The sequence below is a fragment of the Camelus dromedarius genome, unplaced genomic scaffold, assembly GCF_036321535.1.
Source record: "Camelus dromedarius isolate mCamDro1 unplaced genomic scaffold, mCamDro1.pat HAP1_SCAFFOLD_50, whole genome shotgun sequence".
NCBI lineage: Eukaryota > Metazoa > Chordata > Mammalia > Artiodactyla > Camelidae > Camelus > Camelus dromedarius.
Window position 1 is genome coordinate 292,093 of NW_026989764.1, and position 17,051 is coordinate 309,143.

Consider the following 17,051-nt stretch of genomic DNA (forward strand, 5'->3'; position numbering starts at 1 on the left):
CAGAACTGAGCATGTGGAGAGACGTTCGTTCATCTAGCACAAAGGGAACGGGTTGTAGGGGAAATTTATTCTCGGTTTCTCAGTCTGTTTCCTAGTGCCGGTTTGAAGTTCCTGCATTTTTCTCTGTAAAATCGAGTTGGAGCTCGTACCTCCCCATATATATGTATGGAGTGGAGTTTGCAACTGAAAAGAAACTTTGTGTTCCCTACAAGCTAGGTAAAGGACGGCTTTCACACACACTTATCTCTCAGAACTGAGCATTTGGAGAGACGTTCGTTCATCTAGCACAAAGGAACGGTTTGTAGGGGAAATTTTTACTCGGTTTCTCAGTCTGTTTCCTAGTGCCGGTTTGAAGTTCCTGCAGTTTTCACTGTAAAACCGAGTTGGAGCTAGTACCTCCCCATATATATGTATGGAGTGGAGTTTGCAACTGAAAATAACCTTTGTGTTCCCAACAAGCTAGGTGAAGAACGGCTTTCACACACACTTATCTCTCAGAACTGAGCATGTGGAGAGACGTTCATTCACCTAGCACAAAGGGAACAGGTTGCAGGAGAAACTTTTACTATGGTTTCTCAGTCTGTTTCCTAGTGCAGGTTTGAAGATAATGCAGTTTTCACTGTAAAACCGATTTGGAGCTAGTACCTCCCCATATATAGGTATGGAGTGGAGTTTGAAACTGAAAAGAAACTTTGTGTTCCCAACAAGCTAGGTGAAGCACGGCTTTCACACACACTTATTACTCAGAAATGAGCATGTGGAGAGACTTTCGTTCATCTAGCAAAAAGGGAACGGGTTGCAGGAGAAACTTTTACTCTGCTTTCTCAGTCTGTTTCCTAGTGCCTGTTTGAAGTTCCTGCAATTTTCACCGTAAAACCGAGTTGGAGCTAGTACCTCCCCATATATATATATATGGAGTTGTGTTTGAAACTGAAAAGAAACTTTGTGTTCCCAACAAGCTTGGTGAAGTACGGCTTTCACACACACTTTTCTCTCAGAACTGAGCATGTGGAGAGACTTTCGTTCATCTAGCACAAAAAGGAACGGGTTGTAGGGGAAACAGTTACTCTGGTTTCTCAGTCTGTTTCCTAGTGCCGGTTTGAAGTTCCTGCAGGTTTCACTGTAAAACAGAGTTGGAGCTAGCACCTCCCCATATATATGTATGGTTTTTATTTTGCAACTGAAAATAAACTTTGAGTTCCCAACAAGCTAGGTGAAGGATGGCTTTCACACACACTTATCTCTCAGAACTGAGCATGAGGAGAGACTTTCGTTCATCTAGCTCAAAGGGAACTGGTTGCAGCAGAAAGATTTACTCTGCTTTTTCAGTATGTTTCCTAGTGCCGGTTTGAAGTTCCTGCAGTTTTCACTGTAAAACAGAGTTGGAGCTTGTACCTACCCATATATTAGTATGGAGTGGAGTTTGCAACTGAAAAGAAACTTTGTGTTCCCAACAAGCTAGGTGAAGGACGGCTTTCACACACACTTATCTTTCAGAACTGTGCATGTGTACAGAAGTTCGTTCATCTAGCACAAAGGGAACGGTTTGCTGGAGAAACTTTTACTCTGGTTTCTCAGTCTGTAACCTAGTCCCGGTTTGAAGTTACTGCACTTATCACTGTAAATTCGTGTTGGAGCTAGTACCTCCCCTTATATATGTAAGGAATGGAGTTTGCAACTGAAAAGAAACTTTGTGTTCCCAACAATCTAGGTGAAGAACGGCTTTCACACACACGTATATCTCTGAATTGAGCATGTGGAGAGACGTTCTTTCATCTAGCACAAAGGGAACGGGTTGCATGAGAAACTTTTACTCTGGTTTCTCAGTATGTTTCCTACTGCCGGTTTGAAGTTCCTGCAGTTTTCACTGTAAAAACGAGTTGGAGCTTGTACCTCCCCATATATATGTATGGAGTGGAGTTTGCAACTGAAAAGAAACTTTGTGTTCCCAACAAGCTAGTTGAAGGACGGCTTTCACACACAATTATCTCTCAGAACTGAGCATGTGGTGAGTCGTTCGTTCATCTAGCACAAAGGGAACGGGTTGTAGGGGAAATTTTTACTCGGTTTCTCAATTTTTTCCTAGTGCCGGTTTGAAGTTCCTGCAGTTTTCACTGTAAAACCGAGTTGGAGCTAGTACCTCCCCAATATATGTATGGAGTGGAGTTTGCAACTGAAAAGAAACTTTGTGTTCCCAAAAATCTAGGTGAAGGACGGCTTTCACACACACTTATCTCTCAGAACTGAGCATGTGGAGGGACGTTCGTTCACCTAGCACAAAGGGAACGGGTTGCAGGAGAAACTTTTTCTCTGGTTTCTCAGTCTGTTTCCTAGTGCAGGTTTGAAGTTCCTGCAGTTTTCACTGTAAAACTGAGTTGGAGCTTGTACCTCCCTATATATATGTATGGAGTGGTGTTTGCAACTGAAAAGAAACTTTGTGTTCCCAACAAGCTAGGTGAAGGACGGTTTTCACACATACTTATGCCTCAGAAATGAGCATGTGGAGAGACTTTCGTCATCTAGCAAAAAGGGAACGGTTTGCAGGAGAAACTTTTACTCTGAATTCTCAGTCTGTTTCCTAGTGCCGGTTTGAAGTTCCTGCAGTTTTCACTGTAAAACCGAGTTGGAGCTAGTACTTCCCCATATATATGTATGGAGTGGAGTTTGCAACTGAAAAGAAACTTTGTGTTCCCAACAAGCTAAGTGAAGGACGGCTTTCACACTCATTATCTCTCACAACTGAGCATGTGGAGAGACGTTCGTTCATTTAGCACAAAGGGAACGGATTGCAGGAAAAACATTTACTCTGGTTTCCCAGTCTGTTTCCTAGTGCCGGTTTGAAGTTCCTGCAATTTTCACTGTAAAACGATTTGGAGCTAGTAAAACCCCATATATATGTATGGAGTGGAATTTGCACCTGAAAAGAAACTTTGTGTTCCCAACAAGGTAGGTGAAGAATGGCTTTCACACACAATTATCTCTAAGAACTGAGCATGTGGAGAGAAGTTCTTTCATCTAGCACAATGGGAACGGGTTTTAGCGGATACTTTTACACTGGTTTCTCAGTCTGTTTCCTAGTGCCGGTTTGAAGTTCCTGCAGTTTCACTGTAAAAACGAGTTGGAGCTAGTACCTCCCCATATATGTGTATGGAGTGGAGTTAGCAACTGAAGAGAAACTTTGTGTTCCCAACAAGCTAGGTGAAGGGCGGCTTTCACACACACGTATCTCTCAGAACTGAGCATGTGGTGAGACTTTCGTTCATCTAGCACAAAAGGAACGGGTTGTAGGGGAAACTTTTACTCTGGTTTCTCAGTGTGTTTCCTAGTGCCGGTTTGAAGTTCCTGCAGGTTTCACTGTAAAACAATGTTGGAGCTAGCACCTCCCCATATATATGTATGGATTTTAGTTTGCAACTGAAAAGAAACTTTGTGTTCCCAACAAGCTAGTTGAAGGACGGCTTTCACACACACTTATCTCTCAGAACTGAGCATGAGGAGAGACTTTCGTTCATCTAGCACAAAGGGAACTGGTTGCAGCAAAAACATTTACTCTGCTTTCTCAGTATGTTTCCTAGTGCCGCTTTCAAGTTCCTGCAGTTTTCACTGTAAAACAGAGTCGGAGCTAGTACCTACCCATATATATGTATGGAGTGGAGTTTGCAACTGAAAAGAAACTTTGTGTTCCCAACAAGCTAGGTGAAGGACGGCTTTCACACACACTTATCTCTCAGAACTGTGCATGTGGACAGACGTTCGTTCATCTAGCACAAAAGGAACGAGTTGCTGGAGAAACTTTTACTCTGGTTTCTCAGTCTGTTTCCTAGTGCCGGTTTGAAGTTCCTGCAGTTTTCACTGTAAAACATAGTTGGAGTTAGTACCTCCCCATATATATGTATGGAGTGGAGTTAGCAACTGGAAAGAAACTTATTGTTCCCAACAAGCTAGGTGAAGGTCGGCTTTCACACACACGTATCTCTCAGAACTGAGCATGTGGAGAGACGTTCGTTCATCTAGCAGAAAGGGAACGGGTTGCAGGAGAAACTTTTGCTCTGGTTTCTCAGTCTGTTTCCTAGTGCCGGTTTGAAGTTCCGGCAGTTTTCACTGTAAAATCGAGTTGGAGCTAGTACCTACCCATAATATTTATGGAGTGGAGTTTGCAACTGAATAGAAAATTTGTGTTCCCAACAAGCTAGGTGAAGGACGGCTTTCACCCACACTTCCCTCTAAGAACTGAGCATGTGGAGAGGCGTTCGTTCATCTAGCACAAAGGGAACCGGTTGCAGGAGAAAATTTACTCTGGTTTCTCAGTCTGTTTCCTAGTGCCGGTTTGAAGTTCCTGCAGTTTTCACTGTAAAACCGAGTTGGAGCTAATACCTCCCATATATATGTATGGAGTGGAGTATGCAACTGAAAGAAACTTTGTGTTCCCAACAAGCTAGGTGAAGGACGGCTTTCACACACACGTATCTCTCAGAACTGAGCATGTGGTGAGACTTTCGTTCATCTAGCACAAAAGGAACGGGTTGAAGGGGAAACTTTTACTCTGGTTTCTCAGGCTGTTTCCTAGTGCCGATTTGAAGTTCCTGCAGGTTTCACTGTAAAACAGAGTTTGAGCTAGCACCTCCCCATATATATGTATGGATTTTAGTTTGCAACTGAAAAGAAACTTTCTGATCCCAACAAGCTAGGTGAAGGACGGCTTTCACCCACACTTCCCTCTGAGAACTGAGCATGTGGAGATCGTTCGTTCATCTAGCACAAAGGGAACTGGTTGCAGGAGAAACTTTTACTCTGGTTTCTCAGTCTGTTTCCTAGTGCCGGTTTGAAGTTCCTGCAGTTTTCAATGTAAAACAGATTTGGATCTTGAAACTACCCGTATATATGTATGGAGTGGAGTTTGCAACTGAAAAGAAACTTTCTGTTCCCAACAAGCTACGTGAAGGACGGCTTTCACACACACTTATCTCTCAGAAATTAGCATGTGGAGAGACGTTCGTTCATCTGGCACAAAGGGAACGGTTGCAGGGTAAACGTTTACTGTGGTTTCTCAGTCTGTTTCCTAGTGCCGGTTTTAAGTTCCTGCAGTTTTCACTGTAAAACCGAGTTGGAGCTTGTACCTTCCCATACATATGTATGGATTGTAGTTTGCAACTGAAAAGAAACTTTGTGTTCCCAACAAGCTAGGTGAAGTACGCCTTTCACACACACGTATCTCTCAGAACTGAGCATGTGGAGAGACGTTCGTTCATCTAGCACAAATGGAACGGGATGTAGGAGAAAATTTTACTCTGGGTTCTCAGTCTGTTTCCTAGCGTCGGTTTGAAGTTCCTGCAGTTTTCACTGTAAAACCGATTTGGATCTAGTACCTCACCATATATATATATGGAGTGGAGTTTGCAACTGAAAAGAAACTTTGTGTTCCCAACAAGCTAGGTGAAGGACGGCTTTCACACACACTTATCTCTCAGAACTGAGCATGAGGAGAGACGTTCGTTCATCTAGCACAAAGGGAACGGGTTGCAGGAGAAACTTTTACTCTGCTTTCTCAGTATGTTTCCTAGTGCCGGTTTGAAGTTCCTGCAGTTTTCACTGTAAAAAAGGGTTGGAGCTAGTATAAACCCACATATATATATGGAGTGGAGTTTGCAACTGAAAAGAAACTTTGTGTTCCCAACAAGCTAGGTGAAGGACGGCTTTCACACACACGTATCTCTCAGAACTCAGCGTGTGGAGAGACGTTCGTTCATCTAGCACAAATGGAACGTGTTGTAGGAGAAAATTTTACTCTGGGTTCTCAGTCTGTTTCCTATTGTCGGTTTGAAGTTCCTACAGTTTTCACTGTAAAACCGAGTTGGAGCTTGTACCTCCCCATATATATGTATGGAGTGGGGTTTGCAACTGAAAAGAATCTTTGTGTTCCCAACAAGCTAGGTGAAGTACGGCTTTCACCCACACTTCCCTCTCAGAACTGAGCCTGTGGAGAGACGTTCGTTCATCTAGCACAAAGAGAATGGTTTGCAGGAGAAACTTTTACTCTTGTTTCTCAGTCTTTTTCCTAGTGCCGGTTTGAACTTCCTGCAGTTTTCACCGTAAAACTGAGTTGAAGCTTGTACCTTCCCATATATAAGTATGGATTGGAGTTTGCAACTGAAAAGAATCTTTGTGTTCCCAGCAAGCTAGTTGAAGGACGGCTTTCACACACACATATCTCCAGAACTGAGCATGTGGAGAGACGTTCTTTCATCTAGCACAAAGGGAACGGGTTGCAGGAGGAACTTTTACTCTGGTTTCTCAGTCTGTTTCCTAGTGCCGGTTTGAAGTACCTGCAGTTTTCACTGTAAAACCGAGTTGGAGCTAGTACCTACCCATATATATGTATGGAGTGGGGTTTGCAACTGAAAAGAAACTTTGTGTTCCCAAGAAGCTAGGTGAATGACGGCTGTCACACACACATATTTCTCAGAACTCAGCATGTGGAGAGACGTTCGTTCATCTAGCACAAAGTGAACGGTTTGCTGGAGAAACTTTTACTCTGGTTTCTCAGTCTGTTTCCTAGTGCCGGTTTGAAGATCCTGCAGTTTTCACTGTAAAACCGAGTTGGAGCTAGTACCTACCCATATATATGTATGGAGTGGGGTTTGCAATTGAAAAGAAACTTTGTGTTCCCAACAAGCTAGGTGAATGACAGCTGTCACACACACGTATCTCTCAGAACTCAGCATGTGGAGAGACGTTCGTTCATCTAGCACAAAGGATAGTGTTGTAGGAGAAAATTTTACTCTGGTTTCTCAGTCTGTTTCCTAGTGCCGGTTTGAAGTTCCTGCAGTTTTCACTGTAAAACTGAGTTGGAGCTCATACCTACCCATATATATGTATGGATTGGAGTTTGCAACTGAAAATAAACTTTGTGTTCCCAACAAGCTAGGTGAAGGAAGGCTTTCACACACACTTATCTCTCAGAACTGAGCATGTGGAAAGACTTTACTTCATCTAGCACAATGGGAACGGGTTGCAAGAGAAACTTTTACTCTAGATTCTCAGTCTGTTTCCTAGTGCCGGTTTGAAGTTCCTGCAGTTTTCACTGTAAAACCGAGTTGGAGCTAGTACCTCCCCATATATATGTATGGAGTGGTGTTGGCAACTGAAAAGAAACTTTGTGTTCCCAACAAGCTAGTTGAACTACGACTTTCACACACACGTATTTCTCAGAAATGAGCATGTGGAAAGACGTTCGTTCATCTAGCACAAAAAGAACGTTTTGCAGGAGAAACTTTTACTCTGATTTCTCAGTCTGTTTCCTAGTGCCGGTTTGAAGTTCCTGCAGTTTTCACTGTAAAACAGTGTTGGAGCTAGTACCTCCCCATATATATGTATGGAGTGGAGTTTGCAACTGAAAAGAACCTTTGTGTTCCTAACAAGCTTGGTGAATAACGGCTTTCACACACAATTATCTCTCAGAACTGAGCATGTGGAGAGATGTTCGTTCATCTAGCAGAAAGGGAACGGGTTGTAGGGCATACTTTTATTCTGCTTTCTCAGTCTGTTCCCTAGTGCCGGTTTGAAGTTCCTGCAGTTTTCACTGTAAAACAGATTTGGAGCTAGTACCTACCCATATATATGTATGGAGTGGAGTTTGCAACTGAAAAGATACCCTGTGTTCCCAACAAGTTAGTTGAAGGACGGCTTTCACACACAATTATCTCTCAGAACTGAGCATGTGGACAGACGTTCGTTCATCTAGCACAAAGGGAACGGGTTGCAAGAGAAACATTTACTCTGCTTTCTCAGTATGTTTCCTAGTCCCGGTTTGAATTTCCTGCAGTTTTCACTGTAAAACCGATTTGGAGCTAGTACCTCCCCATATAAATGTATGGATTGGAGTTTGCAACTGAAAAGAAACTTTGTGTTCCCAACAAGGTAGGTGAAGGACGGCTTTGACACACACTTATCACTCAGAATTTAGCATGTGGACAGAAGTTCGTTCATCTAGCAGAAAGGGAATGGATTGCAGGAGAAACTTTTACTCTGGTTTCTCAGTCTGTTTCCTATTGCCGGTTTGAAGTTCATGCAGATTTCACTGTAAAACCGAGTTGGAGCTAGTACCTACCCATATATGTATGGAGTATAGTTTCACCTGAAAAGAAAATTTGTGTTCCAAACAAGCTAGGTGAAGGACGCCTTTCACACACACTTATCTCTCAGAACTGAGCATGTGGACAGACGTTCGTTCATCTAGCACAAAGGGAACGAGTTGCAGTAGAAATTTTCACTCTGGTTTCTCAGTCTGTCTCTTAGTGCCGGTTTGAAGTTCCTGCAGTTTTCAATGTAATACCGAGTTGGAGCTAGTACCTCCCCATATATATGTATGGACTGGAGTTTGCAAGTGAAAAGAAACCTTGAGTTCCCAACAAGTTAGGTGAAGGACGGCTTTCACACACACTTATCTCTCAGGACTGAGCAAGTGGAGAGACTTTCGTTCAACTAGCAGAAATGGAACGGTTTGTAGGAGAAACTTTTACTCTGGTTTCTCAGTCTGTTTCCTAGTGCCGGTTTGAAGTTCCTGAAGTTTTCACTGTAAAACCGAGTTGGAGCTTGTACCTCACCATATATTTGTATGGAGTGGAGTTTGCCACTGAAAAGAAACTTTGAGATCCCAACAAGCTAGGTGAAAGTCGGCTTTCACACACACTTATCTCTCAGAACTGAGCATGTAGAGAGACGTTCGTTCATCTAGCAGGAAAGGAACGGATTGCAGGAGAAATTTTACTCTGCTTTCTCAGTCTCTTTCCTAGTTCTGGTTTGATTTTCCTGCAATTTTCACTGTAAAACCGAGTTGGAGCTAGTACATCCCCTTCTATATGAATGGAGTGGAGTTTGCAACTGAAAATAAACTTTGTGTTCCCAACATGCTAGTTGAAGGACGGCTTTCACACACACTTATCTCTCAGAACTGAGCATGTGGAGAGCGTTCGTTCATCTATCACAAAGGGAACGGTTTGCAGGAGAAATTTTACTCTGCTTTCTCAGTCTGTTTCCTACTGCTGGTTTGAATTTCCTGCTATTTTCACAGTAAAATCGAGTTGGAGCTTGTACCTCCCCTTCTATATGTATGGAGTTTAGTTTGCAACTGAAAAGAAACTTTGTGTTCCCAAGAAGCTAGGTGAAGGACGGCTTTCACACACACTTAACTCTCAGAACTGAGCATGTGTAGAGAATTTCGTTCATCTAGCACAAAGGGAACCGGTTGCAGGAGAAACATTTACTCTGGTTTCTCAGTCTGTTTCCTAGTCCCGGTTTGAAGTTCCTGCAGTTTTCACTGTAAAACTGATTTAGAGCTAGTACCTCCACATATATATTTATGGAGTGGAGTTTGCAACTGAAAAGAAACTTTGTGCTCCCAACAAGCTAGGTGAAGGACGGCTTTCACACACACTTATCTCTCAGAACTGAGCATGTGGAGAGCGTTCGTTCATCTAGCACAAAGGGAACGGTTTGCAGGAGAAATTTTACTCTGCTTTCTCAGTTTGTTTCCTAGTGCTGGTTTGAATTTCCTGCAATTTTCATTGTAAAACCGAGTTGCAGCTAGTACCTCCCCTTCTGTATGTATGGAGTGGAGTTTGCATCTGAAAATAAACTTTGTGTTCCCAACATAATAGGTGAAGGACGGCTTTCACACACACTTACCTCTCAGAACTGAGCATTTGGGGAGCGTTCGTTCATCTAGCACAAAGGAAACGGGTTGAAGAAGAAACTTTTACTCTGGTTTCTCAGTCTGTTTCCTAGTGCCGGTATGAAATTCCTGCAGATTTCACTGTAAAACCGAGTTGGAGCTAGTACAACCCCATATATATGTATGAATTGAAGATTGAAACTGAAAAGAAACTTTGTGTTCCCAACAAGCTAGGTGAAGGACTGCTTTCACACACACATATATCTCAGAACTGAGCATTTGGGGAGCGTTCGTTCATCTAGCACAAATGGAACGGGTTGTAGGAGAAATTTTTACTCTGGTTTCTCAGTCTGTTTCCTAGTGCCGGTATGAAGTTCCTGCAGTAGTTTTCTGTGAAAACGAGTTGGAGCTTGTACCTCCCCATATATAAGTATGGAGTGGAGTTTGAAACTGAAAAGAAATTTTGTGTTACCAACAAGCTAGGTGAAAGACAGCTTTCACACACACTTATCTCTCAGAACTGAGCATGTGGAGAGACGTTGTGTCATCTAGCAGAAAGGGAACTGGTTGTAGGAGAAACTTTTACTCTGGATTCTCAGTCTGTTTCCTAGTGCCAGTTTGAAGTTCCTGCAGTTTTCACTGTAAAACCGAGTTGGAGCTAGTACCTACCGTTCTATATGTATGGAGTGGGGTTTGCAACTGAAAAGAAACTTTGTGTTCCCAACAAGCTAGGTGAAGGACGGCTTTCATACACACTTATCTCTCAGATCTGAGCATGTGTAGAGAAGTTCGTTCATCTAGCACAAAGGGAACGGTTTGCAGGAGAAACTTTTACTCTGGTTTCTCAGTCTGTTTCCTAGTCCCTGTTTGAACTTCCTGCAGTTTTCACTATAAAACTGAGTTAGAGCTAGTTCCTCCACATATATATTTATGGAGTGGAGTTTACAAATGAAAAGAAACTTTGTGCTCCCAACAAGCTAATTGAAGGACGGCTTTCACACACACTTAACTCTCCGAACTGATCATGTGGAGAGACGTTCGTTCATCTAGCACAAAAGGAACGGGTTGCAGGAGAAATTTTACTCTGCTTTCTCAGTCTGTTTCCTAGTGCTGGTTTGAAGTTCCTGCAATTTTCACTGTAAAACCGAGTTGGAGCTAGTACCTCCCCTTCAATATGTATGGAGTGAAGTTTGCAACAGAAAATAAACTTTGTGTTCCCAACATGCTAGTTGTAGGACGGCTTTCACACACACATATCTCTCAGAACTGAGCATGTGGAGAGCGTTCGTTCATCTAGCACAAAGGGAACGGGTTGCAGGAGAAATTTTACTCTGCTTTCTCAGTCTGTTTCCTAGTGCTGGTTTGAATTTCCTGCAATTTTCACAGTAAAACCAAGTTGGAGCTAGTACCTCCCCTTCTATATGTATGGAGTGGAGATTGCAACTGAAAATAAACTTTGTGTTCCCCACAACTAGGTGAAGGACGGCTTTCACACACACTTATCTCTCAGAACTGAGCATTTGGAGAGACGTTGTTTCATCTAGCAGAAAGGGAACTGGTTGTAGTAGAAACTTTTACTCTGGATTCTCAGTCTGTTTCCTAGTGCCGGTTAGAAGTTCCTGCAGTTTTCACTGTAAAACCGAGTTGGAGCTAGTTCCTCCCCATATAAATGTATGGAGTGGAGTTTGCAACTGAAAGAAACTTTGTGTTCCCTACAAGCTATGTGAAGGACGGCTTTCACACACACTTTTCTCTCAGAACTGAGCATGTGGACAAACGTTCGTTCATCTAGCACAAAGGAACGGGTTGCAGGAGAAACTTTACTCTGGTTTCTCCGTCTGTTTCCTAGTGCCGGTTTGAAGTTCCTGCAGTTTTCACTGTAAAACCGAGTTGGAGCTACTACCTCCCCATATATTTGTATGGAGTTTAGTTTGCAACTGAAAAGAAACTTTGTGTTCCCAACAAGCTAGGTGAAGGACGGCTTTCACACACACATATCTCTCAGAACTGAGCATTTGGGGAGCGTTCGTTCATCTTGCACAAATGGAACGGTTTGTAGGAGAAACTTTTACTCTGGTTTCTCAGTCTGATTCCTAGTGCCGGTAAGAATTTCCTGCAGTTTTCACTGTGAAAACGAGTTAGAGCTTGTACCTCCCCATATATAAGTATGGAGTGGAGTTTGCAACTGAAAAGAAACTTTGTGTTCCCAACAAGCTAGGTGAAAGACGGCTTTCACACACACTTATCTCTCAGAACTGAGCATGTGGAGAGACATTGTGTCATCTAGCAGAAAAGGAACTGGTTGTAGGAGAAACTTTTACTCTGGATTCTCAGTCTGTTTCCTATTGCCACTTTGAAGTTCCTGCAGTTTTCACTGTAATACCGAGTTGGAGCTAGTACCTACCCTTCTATATGTATGGAGTGGATTTTGCAACTGAAAAGAAACTTTTTGTTCCCAACAAGCTAGGTGAAGGACGGCTTTCACACACACTTATCTCTCAGATCTGAGCATGTGTACAGAAGTTCATTCATCTAGCACAAAGGGAACGGTTTGCAGGAGAAAGTTGTACTCTGGTTTCTCAGTCTGTTTCCTAGTCTCTGTTTGAACTTCCTGCAATTTTCACTGTAAAACTGATTTAGAGCTAGTACCTCCACATATATATTTATGGAGTGGAGTTTACAAAGAAAAGAAACTTTGTGCTCCCAACAAGCTAGGTGAAAGACGGCTTTCACACACACTTAACTCTCCGAACTGATCATGTGGAGAGACGTCCGTTCATCTAGCACAAAGGGAACGGGTTGCAGGAGAAATTTTACTCTGCTTTCTCAGTCTGTTTCCTAGTGCTGGTTTGAATTTCCTGCAATTTTCACTGTAAAACCGAGTTGGAGCTAGTACCTCCCCTTCAATATGTATGGAGTGAAGTTTGCAACTGAAAAGAAACTTTGTGTTCCCAACAAGCTAGGTGAAGGACGGCTTTCACACACACTTATCTCTCAGAACTAAAAATGTGGTGAGACGTTCGTTCATCTAGCACAAAGGGAACGGATTGCAGGAGAAACTTATACTCTGGTTTCTCAGTCTCTTTCCAAGTGCCGGTATGAAGTTCCTGCAGTTTTCACTGTAAGAGCGAGTTGGAGCTAGTACCTACCCATATATATGTCTGGAGTGGAGTTTGCAACTGTAAAGAAACTTTGTGTTCCCAACAAGCTAGGTGAAGGACGGCTTTCACACAAAATTATCTCTCAGAACTGAGCATGTGGAGAGACGTTCGTTCATCTAGCACAAAGGGAACGGTTTGCCGGAGAAACTTATACTCTGGTTTCTCATTCTGTTTCCAAGTGCCGGTTTGAAGTTCCTGCCGTTTTCACTGTAAAATCGAGTTGTAGCTAGTACCTCCCCATATATATGTCTGGAGTGGAGTTTGCAACTGTAAAGAAACTTTGTGTTCCCAACAAGCTATGTGAAGGACGGCTTTCTCACACACATATCTCTCAGAACTGAACATGTGGAGAGACGTTCGTTCATCTAGCACAAAGTGAACGGGTTGCAGGAGAAACATTTACTCTGGTTTCTCAGTCTGTTTCCTAGTGCCGGTATGAAGTTCCTGCAGTTTTCACTGTAAAACAGAGTTGCAGCTAGTACCTCCCCATATATATGTATGGAATTTAGGTTGTAACTGAAAAGAAACTTTGTGTTCACAACAAGCTAGGTGAAGGACGGCTTTCACACACACATATATCTCAGAACTGAGCATTTGGAGAGCGTTCGTTCATCTAGCACAAAGGGAACGGTTTGCACGGAAACTTTTACTCTGTTTCTCAGTCTGTTTCCTAGTGCCGGTTTGAAGTTCCTTCAGTTTTCACTGTAAAACCGTGTTGGAACTAGTACCTCCCCATATATATGTATGGAGTGGAGTATGCAACTGAAAAGAAACTTTGTGTTCACAACAAGCTAGTTGAAGGACGGCTTTCACACACACTTATCTCTAAGAACATAGCATGTGGGGAGACGTTCGTTCATCTAGCACAATGGGAACGGGTTGCACGGAAACTTTACTCTGCTTTCTCACTCTGTTTCCTAGTGCCGGTTTGAAGTTCCTTCAGTTTTCACTGTAAAACCGTGTTGGAGTTAGTACTTCCCCATATATATGTATGGATTGGAGTTTGCAACTGAAAAGAAACTTTGTGTTCTCAAGAAGCTAGGTGAAGGACGGCATTCACACACACTTATCTCTCAGAACTGAACATGTGGTGAGACGTTCGTTCATCTAGCACAAAGGGAACGGGTTGCAGGAGAAACTTATACTCTGGTTTCTCAGTCTCTTTCCAAGTGCCGGTTTGAATTTCCTGCAGTTTTCACTGTAAAAGCGAGTTGGAGCTAGTACATACCCATATATATGTCTGGAGTGGAGTTTGCAACTGTAATTAAACTTTGTGTTCGCAACAAGCTAGGTGAAGGACGGCTTTCACACACACTTATCTCTCAGAACTGAGCATGTGGAGAGACGTTCGTTCATCTAGCACAAAGGGAACGGTTAGCTGCAGAAACTTATACTCTGGATTCTCAGTCTGTTTCCAAGTGCCGGTTTGAAGTTCCTGCCGTTTTCACTGTAAAATGGAGTTGTAGCTAGAACTTCCCCATATGTATGTATGGAGTGGAGTTTGCAAATGAAAAGAAACTTTTTGTTCCCAACAAGCTAGGTGAAGTACGGCTTTCTCACACACATATCTCTCAGAACTGAGCATGTGGAGAGACGTTCGTTCATCTAGCACAAAGTGAACGGGTTGCAGGAGATACTTTTACTCTGGTTTCTCCGTCTGTTTCCTAGTGCCGGTTTGAACTTCCTGCAATTTTCACTGTAAAACTGAGTTAGAGCTAGTACCTCCACATATATATTTATGGAGTGGAGTTTACAAATGAAAAGAAACTTTGTGCTCCCAACAAGCTAGGTGAAGGACGGCTTTCACACACACTTAACTCTCCGAACTGATCATGTGGAGAGACGTCCGTTCATCTAGCACAAAGGGAACGGGTTGCAGGAGAAATTTTACTCTGCTTTCTCAGTCTGTTTCCTAGTGCTGGTTTGAATTTCCTGCAATTTTCACTGTAAAACCGAGTTGGAGCTAGTACCTCCCCTTCAATATGTATGGAGTGAAGTTTGCAACTGAAAAGAAACTTTGTGTTCCCAACAAGCTAGGTGAAGAATGGCTTTCAAACACACTTTTCTCTCAGAACTGAGCATGCGGACAAACGTTCGTTCATCTAGCCAAAGGGAACGGGTTGCAGGAGAAACTTTTACTCTGGTTTTTCCGTCTGTTTCCTAGTGCCGGTTTGAAGTTCCTGCAGTTTTCACTGTAAAACCGAGTTGGAGCTAGTATCTCCCCATATATATGTATGGAGTTTAGGTTGCAACTGAAAAGAAACTTTGTGTTCCCAACAAGCTAGGTGATGGACGGCTTTCACACACACATATATCTCAGAACTGAGCATTTGGAGAGCGTTCGTTCATCTAGCACAAAGTGAACGGTTTGCAGGAGAAACTTTTACTCTGGATTCTCAGTCTGTTTTCTTGTGCCGTTATGAAGTTCCTGCAGTTTTCACTGTGAAAACAAGTTGGAGCTTGTACCTCCCCATATATGTGTATGGAGTGGAGTTTGCAAATGAAAAGAAACTTTGTGTTCCCAACAAGCTAGGTGAAGGACGGCTTTCACACACACTTACATCTCAGTACTGAGCATGTGGAGAGACGTTCGTTCATCTAGCACAAAGGGAACGGGTTGCACGGAAACTTTTACTCTGCTTTCTCAGTCTGTTTCCTAGTGCCGGTTTGAAGTTCCTTCAGTTTTCACTGTAAAACTTTGTTGGAACTAGTACCTCCCCATATATATGTATGGAGTGGAGTATGCAACTGAAAAGAAAATTTGTGTTCACAACAAGCTAGTTGAAGGACGGCTTTCACACACACTTGTCTCTCAGAACTTAGCATGTGGGGAGACGTTCGTTCATCTAGCACAATGGGAACGGGTTGCACGGAAACTTTACTCTGCTTTCTCACTGTGTTTCCTAGTGCCCGTTTGAAGTTCCTTCATTTTTCACTGTAAAACCGTGTTGGATTTAGTACTTCCCCATATATATGTATGGATTGGAGTTTGCAACTGAAAAGAAAATTTGTGTTCTCAAGAAGCTAGGTGAAAGACGGCATTCACACACACTTATCTCTCAGAACTGAACATGTGGTGAGACGTTCGTTCATCTAGCACAATGGGAACGGGTTGCAGGAGAAACTTATACTCTGGTTTCTCAGTCTCTTTCCAAGTGCCGGTATGAAGTTCCTGCAGTTTTCACTGTAAGAGCGAGTTGGAGCTAGTACCTACCCATAAATATGTCTGGAGTGGAGTTTGCAACTGTAAAGAAACTTTGTGTTCCCAACAAGCTAGGTGAAGGACGGCTTTCACACAAACTTATCTCTCAGAACTGAGCATGTGGAGAGACGTTCGTTCATCTAGCACAAAGGGAACGTTTTGCCGGAGAAACTTATACTCTGGTTTCTCATTCTGTTTCCAAGTGCCGTTTTGAAGTTCCTGCCATTTTCACTGTAAAATCGAGTTGTAGCTAGTACCTCCCCATATATATGTATGGAGTGGAGTTTGCAACTGAAAAGAAACTTTGTGTTCCCAACAAGCTAGGTGAAGGACGGCTTTTTCACACACATATCTCTCAGAACTGAACATGTGGAGAGACGTTCTTTTATCTAGCACAAAGTGAACGGGTTGCAGGAGAAACATTTACTCTGGTTTCTCAGTCTGTTTTCTAGTGCCGGTATGAAGTTCCTGCAGTTTTCACTGTAAAATAGAGATGCAGCTAGTACCTCCCCATATATATGTATGGAGTTTAGGTTGCAACTGAAAAGAAACTTTGTGTTCCCAACAAGCTAGGTGAAGGACGGCATTCACACACACATATATCTCATAACTGAGCATTTGGAGAGCGTACGTTCATCTAGCACAAAGGGAACGGGTTGCACGGAAACTTTTACTCTGTTTCTCAGTCTGTTTCCTAGTGCCGGTTTGAAGTTCCTTCAGTTTTCACTGTAAAACCGTGTTGGAACTAGTACCTCCCAATATATATATGTATGGAGTGGAGTATGCAACTGAAAAGAAACTTTGTGTTCACAACAAGCTAGTTGAAGGAAGGCTTTCACACACACTTATCTCTCAGAACTTAGCATGTGGGAAACGTTCGTTCATCTAGCACAATGGGAACGGGTTGCACGGAAACTTTACTCTGCTTTCTCACTCTGTTTCCTAGTGCCGGTTTGAAGTTCCTTCAGTTTTCACTGTAAAACCGTGTTGGAGTTAGTACTTCCCCATATATATGTAT